Below are 8,654 nucleotides of genomic sequence, written 5' to 3' on the forward strand. Positions count from 1 at the left end.
TTTATCAGATATAGAGTTCAAAGTAATTATTACAAGGATGTTCAATAGCATAAAAAGACATAGAAACCATAAAAAAAGACCAGAGAGGAATAAAGAATGCAATATCTGAAATAAACAATACACTCAAATGAATAAATCGTAAGTTAGATGAAACAGAGAAAAATCAGTGATTTGGAAGACAAAGTAGAAAAAACCAATTAGGGTAGCAAAAGAAAAAAGATTTTAAAATATTATGATATTTTAAGGGACCTTTAATACAACCTGAAGTATAACAACAGTCACATCAAGGGGTACCAGAATGAGAAAAGAGAGAGCAAGGGATGGAGAACCTATTTGAAGAAATAATGACCAAAAACATCCCTAACCAGATGAAGGAAAAAGACATACAAGTTTAGGAAGTGCAAAGAGTTGAAAACAAGTTGAATAATTAAAATGGCAAAGCTTAAAGATGAGGAGAGAATCTTAAAAACCAGAAGAAAAATACAGTTAGTTACCTACAAGGGAGCTCCCATAAGGCTCTCATCTGATTTCTCAAAAAAAACATTACAGGCCTGAAGGGACTGGCATGAAATATTTAAAATGATGAAAAGCAAAGACCTACAACCAAGGCTTCTTTACACAGTGAGGCTATCATGTAAAACTAAAGGAGAAATAAGAACTTCCCAGACAAGAAAAAGCTAAAGGAGTTTGTTATGTCCAAACCAGTATTATAATAAATGTAAAGGGCTTCCTTAAGAAGAAGAAAAAGGAAAAAAAAAACAGAGAAACATAGTTAAAAAATAAAATGTCAATAAATACATATCTATCAATAATTACTTTAAATATAAATGGCTTAAATGCTCTAACCAAAAGACATATGGTAGCTGAATGAATAAGAAACAAGACCCATCTCAGAACAAAGGATACACACAGACTAAAAGTAAAAGGATGAAAAAAGATATTTCGTGCAAACTGAAAGAAAAAAATGGTGGGGTATCAATACTTAAATATGTCAGAATAGACTTTAAAACCAAGGCTAAGAGAACCAAGATGGCAGCATAGGTAGACACATTGCGCCTCCTCGCACAACCAGAACTGACGGAAAAACGAACAGCAAGGAAGTCCGACGCCAAGTAAATAAAAAATAAACATTCATCCAGACCAGTAGGAGGGGCGGAGACGGGCAGCTGGGGTGGAGAGGACTCGCGTGGCCATGGTGGGACTGAGACTGGCGGAGTGTGGGACCAACAGGGCAGGCAGTCTGACCACTAGCAGACCCTGCGGCCCCACATTTGTACAGATAAACCCAGAGGGCCGAACTCAGAGTGACAGAGAACGGGGCAGGCAGAGCAGCGGGTGGCACCCCGCGGCCCCACATTCACGCACAGATAAACCGGACACATGGCGGGAAGCAAAGCAGAGCACGCAACCCAGGGCTCCAGCGTGGGGAAATAAAGCCTCAAACCTCTGATTGAAAACACCTGTGGGGGTTGGGGCAGCAGCAGGAGAAACCCCCAGCCTCACAGGAGAGGTCATTGGAGAGACCCACAGGGGCCTAGGGTGTGCACAAGCCCACCCACTTGGGAACCAGCACCAGAGGGGCCCAGTTTGATTGTGGATAGCGGAGTGAAAGATTGAGGTCTGGTGGAGAGTGGAGCGGGCGCCATTGCTCCCTCTCGGCCCCTCCCCCACACACAGCGTCACAGTGCAGCAACCAGCGTTACCCCACCCTGGTGAACACCTAAGGCTCCGCCCCTTTACATAACAGGTGCACCAAGGCAAAAAAAAAAGGCCCAAATGAAAGAACAGATCAAGGCTCCAGAAAAAATACAACTAAGCAACAAAGAGATAGCCAACCTATCAGATGCACAGTTCAAAACACTGGTAATCAGGAAGCTCACAGAATTGGTTGAATTTGGTCACAAATTAAATTAAAAAATGAAGGCTATGCTAAGAGAAACAAAGGAAAATGTACAGGGAACCAATAGTGAAAGGAAGGAAACTGGAACTCAAATCAATGGTGTGGACCAGAAGGAAGAAAGAAACATCCAACCAGAAAAGAATGAAGAAACAAGAATTCGGAAAAATGAGGAGAGGCTTAGGAACCTCCAGGACATCTTTAAATGTTCCAACATCCAAATTATAGGGGTGCCAGAAGGAGAAGAGGAAGAACAAAAAATTGAAAACTTATTTGAACAAATAATGAAGGAGAACTTCCCTCATCTGGCAAAGGAAATAGACTTCCAGGAAGTCCAGGAAGCTCAGAGAGTCCCAAAGAAGCTGGACCCAAGGAGGAACACACCAAGGCACATCATAATTACATTAGCCAAGATTAAGCAGAAGGAGAGAATCTTAGAAGCAGCAAGAGAAAAGGACACAGTTACCTCCAAAGGAGTTCCCATAAGACTGTCAGCTGATTTCTCCAAAGAGACCTTACAGGCAAGAAGGGGTTGGCAAGAAGTATTCCAAGTCATGAAAGGCAAGGACCTACATCCAAGAACACTGTATCCAGCAAAGCTATCATTTAGAATGGAAGGGCAGATAAAGTGCTTCCCAGATAAGGCCAAGTTAAAGGAGTTCATCATCACCAAGCCCTTATTATATGAAATGTTAAAGGGACTTACCTAAGAAAAAGAAGATAAAAAATAGGAACAGTAAAAATGACAGCAAAGTCACAGTTATTAACGACTACACCTAAAACATAAACAAGAGCAAACTAGGCAAACAACTAGAACAGGAACAGAACCATAGAGATGGAGATCACATGGAGGGTTGTCAACAGGAGAGTGGGAGGGGGAGAGAAGGGGGAAAGGTACAGAGAATAAGTAGCATAGATGATAGGTGGAAAATAGGGGGAGGGTAAGAATAGTGTAGGAAATGTAGAAGCCAAAGAACTTATAAGTATGACCCATGGACATGAACTATAGGGGGGGAATGTGGGAGGGAGGGGGTGAGCAGGATGGAGTGGAGTGAGGGGGGGGAAATGGGATGACTGCAATAGCATAATCAATAAATATATTTTTTTTAAAAAGTAGAAGAAGGCATAAAAGAAGATCAATAGATTCAACTGTATGAACATCTAAAAAAACATGTAAACAGTTACCCAAGTTAAAAGGCAAACAACAAATGCAGAACATTTTTCAGAAAATATGAAACGGTTAATATATCTATCTTGTTGTTTCTTAGAAATATATACAAAACAAATTGAAAAAAATGAAGTGGAAACACTGAGATCTTGTTGAATAAGTTAGCCAAGAATATTAAAGGGAATTTACAAACAGTAATGCAAAACATAGTAAAATGCAAACATAGTAAACAGACAGGAGAATATACTCAGTTTCACTAGCAAGCAGAAAAAACAAAATAAAATTATTATATATGTTTGTCTCTCAATTTAGAAATGATTAAAAATAATTAATATTTGTGTTGATGTGTTGAAATGGTCATGAATCATTTTTAAATGGAGACTAAACTGCCACTTTTTTGTCAGTAATGAGTACTTATAAAAACTTTAATATCATAACTTGTGGCCCAACGTTTGGATTTTTCCAGCTTGATCTCTGAAGCTGCTTGAAAGGCCTGGCTTTGCCCTTTTGGGCTACAAAACCACCTGTAAAGCAAGCAGCCCTATGCTGATTGTACTGTTTGATAAATTGTACTCCTTGCATCATCGGTGAATACTGTAACACTTCCTGTACTGTAATCGTGTGATCAAAAAATCCTTTTTGTTCTACAGGCCTGGACTGAAACTAGGACGTTAATAAATGCTTAATCATATGTGTATTACCCATTGTTCTCATCTCACAACCCCACTTGCTTGACCAATGAGTCAGCCGACTGTTGAAAGTCCAATTGCCCCCCACCAGTCTGAAAACAAATGATGTGTGTTTGTGGTCTTGTTTTCCCTAGAAAACCATCTCTTTAGTCATCAGCTCCTTGAAAATTTTGCCTTTAAAAACCTTGCCCTATGCCCCTCACTTCAGAATATGTCTTCAGTTCTTTCCAAGGGCTATGTCCCCGATTTGTAAATTATATATGAATAAAACTCTCTTTTAAATTCTTCTGTAATTTTGTTAATAGTAGATAGTTTAGCAGTATGTGTGGTGGATGGATAAAGATTCAACCCAGTAAATTTAAAGATATAATTGACTTTATTGAATAAATCTGGCAAGCATCCCCCCTAGTAAGTAGAGAGGTACTTTGAGAAGTTGTTCAAAAGGGAAGGTTTTTATGGGCAGAACTGGGCAGGATAAGAAAATTATTAGAAAGAAAGAGAGAGAATTGTTTCAGGCAAAGTCACTTTCCTTTTGGGGAAGGGTTGTGGGGGTCTTACCATGCAGATTAGCACATCAGTGTTGATTATAAAGTTCCAGACTGATTGCTCTAAAGTCACATTCCTGTGAGGGGCTGAGACTGCGACTAGTCTTAGTTTGCTGTCTGGGACATGACTCCTCCATGGGCTGTTGTTTCTTTTTTTAAACAGTATCAAGAATCCTAAAATATTCACATCTCACATTAAAATACTACATAATAGTAAAAAACTATGATATATTTAGAAACAAACTTAATAAAAAGGTGGAAACGCTTATTTTTAAAAACTCAAATCTTTTCTCTAGAAATGATACTTGAATAAATGGACAGACCATACCATGTCCTTATCTAGAAGGACCCAATATTGTAAAGCTGTCAGTGGTCCCTAAATTATCTACAAATTTAATACATTCTCATTAAAATCCCACTGGCAGAAAATTGTAATGAGAATTGGTTTTAATTAAAATGGTTCTATAGTTGATATGGAAGAGAAAACATGTGAGACTAGTCAAGTACATTTGGGAGGAAAGAGAGTGGTAATGAGAATGTGAGAATGTGGTGTGAATAGAATAGTTCCAGAATAGAATAGAATAGAATAGAATAGAATAGAATAGAATAGAATAGAATAGAATAGAATAGAAAAGAGTGAAATGTGAGTATATGTTCTACAGCTACAGTGGTTGGAGCACTGGATGCTGTGGGCTAACCCGAATAGCATAACGGAATGTAAAGTTCAGAAACAGTGGGAAGAGGGGATTACAGGAACTACTATAAAGGACACAGGGACAAAACCAAGGGGGAGGGTGGAGGTGGGGGAGGGAGGTGGGTTCAGCCAGGGTGGGGTGGAGGGATGGGGAGAAAAGGCATACAACTGTAATTGAATAACAATCAAAATTTTTAAAAAAAGAAAAAAAAAGAAACAGACACCAGTATATTTAGACATTTCACGTGTGACAAAAGGAAGTACTTCAAATTACTGGGAATGGTCTTGGGACACAAGCCCCAGAGTTGTAAAAATAACATTGTATCCCTGTCACACCATGCACTACAATGAATTCTGGATGTCAAGAATGTGAAACCTAAAATGTAAAGGATGAAATCATAAAGCAAGCAGTAGAAAATATAGATGAGTACTTTATATACCTGAGATGGGGATAATAATTTCAAGTGTCACAGCAAAGACTCAAGTCATAAAGCCATAAAGTACATAAAGATTTATGTACTTGATTACCTAAAATAAAAAAGTGAGTGTGTCAAAAATAGCATTAGTATTGATGAGACACAAATATAAATAAGGAAAATATTTGCAGTATACATGAAAAAGAGTTAATACTTGCATTAATATAAGAAGAAAAACTCAGTCTCCCTCACAATCCAAGAAATGTAAACTAAAACAGTAATAGAAAGCAACTCACTGACCACATTGTAAAGATTTTTAAAATGGTAATAATTAGGGTCAGTTACAATTGTGACCCTCCCAGACTGAACTGGTAGAAAAGTCAAATGACTCAATCTGCTAATTTGTCAATATTCATGAAAGTGTTGAAGATTTATACACGCATATGGTCCATTCGGGGAAATAGTTATGCAAAGACATATCAAAGCTTTGCCTTTAGTGGTGAAAACTGGGAACAACCTGAAGGGTCAAGATGGATGGTTGGTTAAGGAAATCTTCATGGAGTTATAAAATGATACAGCCACTACAGACAATGAAGCAGGTGTACTTATTTAATGTGGAATTGAAAGAAAGCTAGGCTGGGATTGGGCAGAGGAGTGGATGAACAGGAGGGTTCTGGGGTGTGAAGAAGGGTGGAAGAACATAATGCCAAAAATCAGATGAAACGTGAAGAAATTAGAGGCCAGTGTTTGCAGGGAGGCTGAGACGCACACGCATCTTGCCTCACTTCACAAGTTTGCTAATGAGTCTTGCTAAGAATGCTATTAAAGCCATCCGTCATTAATTGGTCTCCTTCACTCTTCTCTCTGAGGCCTAGTTACTTTCTGACTAAGGAACCAAAAAGAAAACAATGTTTTCCTGGCCGTCCCTTCCCTCTGGACTTATTAACAGAGATGGAGAAGACAATCAGCAAATCCCCAGTCTCCCCCAGTCTCCCCCAGCCTCTAGACCAATTATCCTGAACTCACATTTGGGAGCTAATTAGATGATTCTGTCTGTGGAACTTGCAAAGACTTCATTGCCCAATCCTGGCCCAGGCTGTTTCTGTGGGAAACTTTGTTAGAACAGTTGCTGATGGTGTGCCTCCCGAGGCCCTTCAGAGCGGGGGAAGTCAGCAAAGTTTATCACTTAGCCTCTTGTCTAACCCACCGAAAGATACTGAGGTGTTTGGGAGCTCAAGAGATTAATCATGGGGGTGGGGTGAGACAGCAACTTCTATAGGTCTGAGTCCTTCACCCGCTTAGTTAAAGGAAGTGAGGGCCAGTGTGGTTCAAGGAGCATAACACTGGCTGGGAAGGCTGGAGTTTTGGGGGTTGGGCAGTAAATTCACGCTCTGTTCCTTATTAGAGAGTGGGCACAAACTCCAGAATACGGCAACTCCGACTTGAAACCCAATGGAATATTAGCATCTTCTACATGATACTTGTCAACTCAATAAGTCTGTGTTTCAATTCATTTAATCATCCTCAGAATAATCACTTAAAGTGCATATTATGATTCCCATTTCATAGATGAGAAAACTAGGATCAGCACAGAGGAAATGACCTGCCCAATGTCACATAGCTAGTCAGTAGCAGTGTTAGCCCACAAGCCAGGTCTAGCAGCGCTTCAGTCCAGTGTCATCCTCATTTGACCACAGCTGAGTTAATGCATGGGCTTCTCAGCTTGCTGCCTGGCACACAGAGGGCATTTGATTCATATTTGCTTTTCCTTATTCCCTGGCCTAGAAAACTACCTGTAAATACCAAATAAAGGTTTAGTCTTTTAGGGTCCTGATATTATCTCCTCAGATACTACAAATATAAACTCTGAAAACAAGAGTAGATGTTTTCTGGGTGATGTTCCAAGCTCACTTCTTTCCATTTCAATTATTGCTACCTCCCAGGCCCTCACATCTCTGCCTGGCTCACTGCTACTACGTCCAATCTGGGCATCTCTCCAGTTGCTGAAGCCCAAGAACCCACTTCTACCTATTGTACACGAATTGTTCCTGGGTTTATAACTGTTTCCAACCTTACTGCTTATCCATTTGATTGCCCATAGTCCATTATTTTGCTCCAGCCTTCAGTGCCCTGTGGGACTCTTGAGTATTAACCATATAGTTGGTGAATGAAAAAAGCCCAAGATACATGCAAGGGACTAGTTTTATAGGTAAAGGACCTAATACTTAGAAAGTTCATGTAGACTGAAGTAGAAGAGATGAATTAGAACCCAAGGCTCCAGATATCCTAAGGCTCTCTCCACTCAACTGTACTGAATTTCTACTTTCAGAGTTTCATTTCTGAGACCTATTGTGCCTAGAGTCAGTATTGCACTGTTAGTTTAGAATTCTTTGGTGGTTTACTGGAGGTAGGCAGGCAGGGAGGCAAAAATACTGGGTTAGGAGTCAGCCCTTGGAGGCTGCCCTATCTACTAACTGTACAGACTTTGAAAAATCCCTTAGGTTGTCTCTACCTTTACTGTTTTTTAACTGGAAAGTAAGCATAATAAAAGCTGGGCTTATTACTGTCTAATCCTGGCCCTGGTTGTGGGTGACACTCTACTGTCTAGTTGCAATATCCAAATAAGAACATAGATTTCAAAGACCTTTGTAATTACTGTTATGTGCTAATAGAATAATAAGAGAAAAAGTACTTCTGTTTCAATTCTCTTGAACTCTCTTCAATTCCTAAAAGTGCCTTTCTCTGTGCTGAACACATGGTAAACCTCTCACTGGTAGAATGTATGTGGGGAAGCAGACATAGTTGAGATGTGTATGAGAGCATCACCAACTAGACATGTAGATGCCCATGGACTATAGAGGAACATCTGCTGGGCCTGACAGATGGAGCCTGGATGTCCTCAAAGGTTCACGGCTGTGTTGGGGAAGGGGTGTCACATTGTACGTTAAATAATTTTCTAACCACTATACTGTATACCTGTAACTAATATAATATTAAACATCAACTATTATTTAAAAACTAAAATAATTTTAAAACAATGTTCACAGGTGTGTTGAGGACTGATGACATAGGGAACACTTTCTCTAGATGTGAGCTATCTGAAGTCAGAGTGGCTGGACCAAAATATCACTAGACGTTTCTTTTAGTGCCAAGAGACCACAAACCTATGTTTGTGGCACGGGGAATTGGGAAAAGTCTACATCAGTCCCCACTAAGATTAGTCACTGCCTTTAACTGGAATATCA

Source organism: Desmodus rotundus, chromosome 9, assembly GCF_022682495.2.
Source record: "Desmodus rotundus isolate HL8 chromosome 9, HLdesRot8A.1, whole genome shotgun sequence".
Taxonomy (NCBI): domain Eukaryota; kingdom Metazoa; phylum Chordata; class Mammalia; order Chiroptera; family Phyllostomidae; genus Desmodus; species Desmodus rotundus.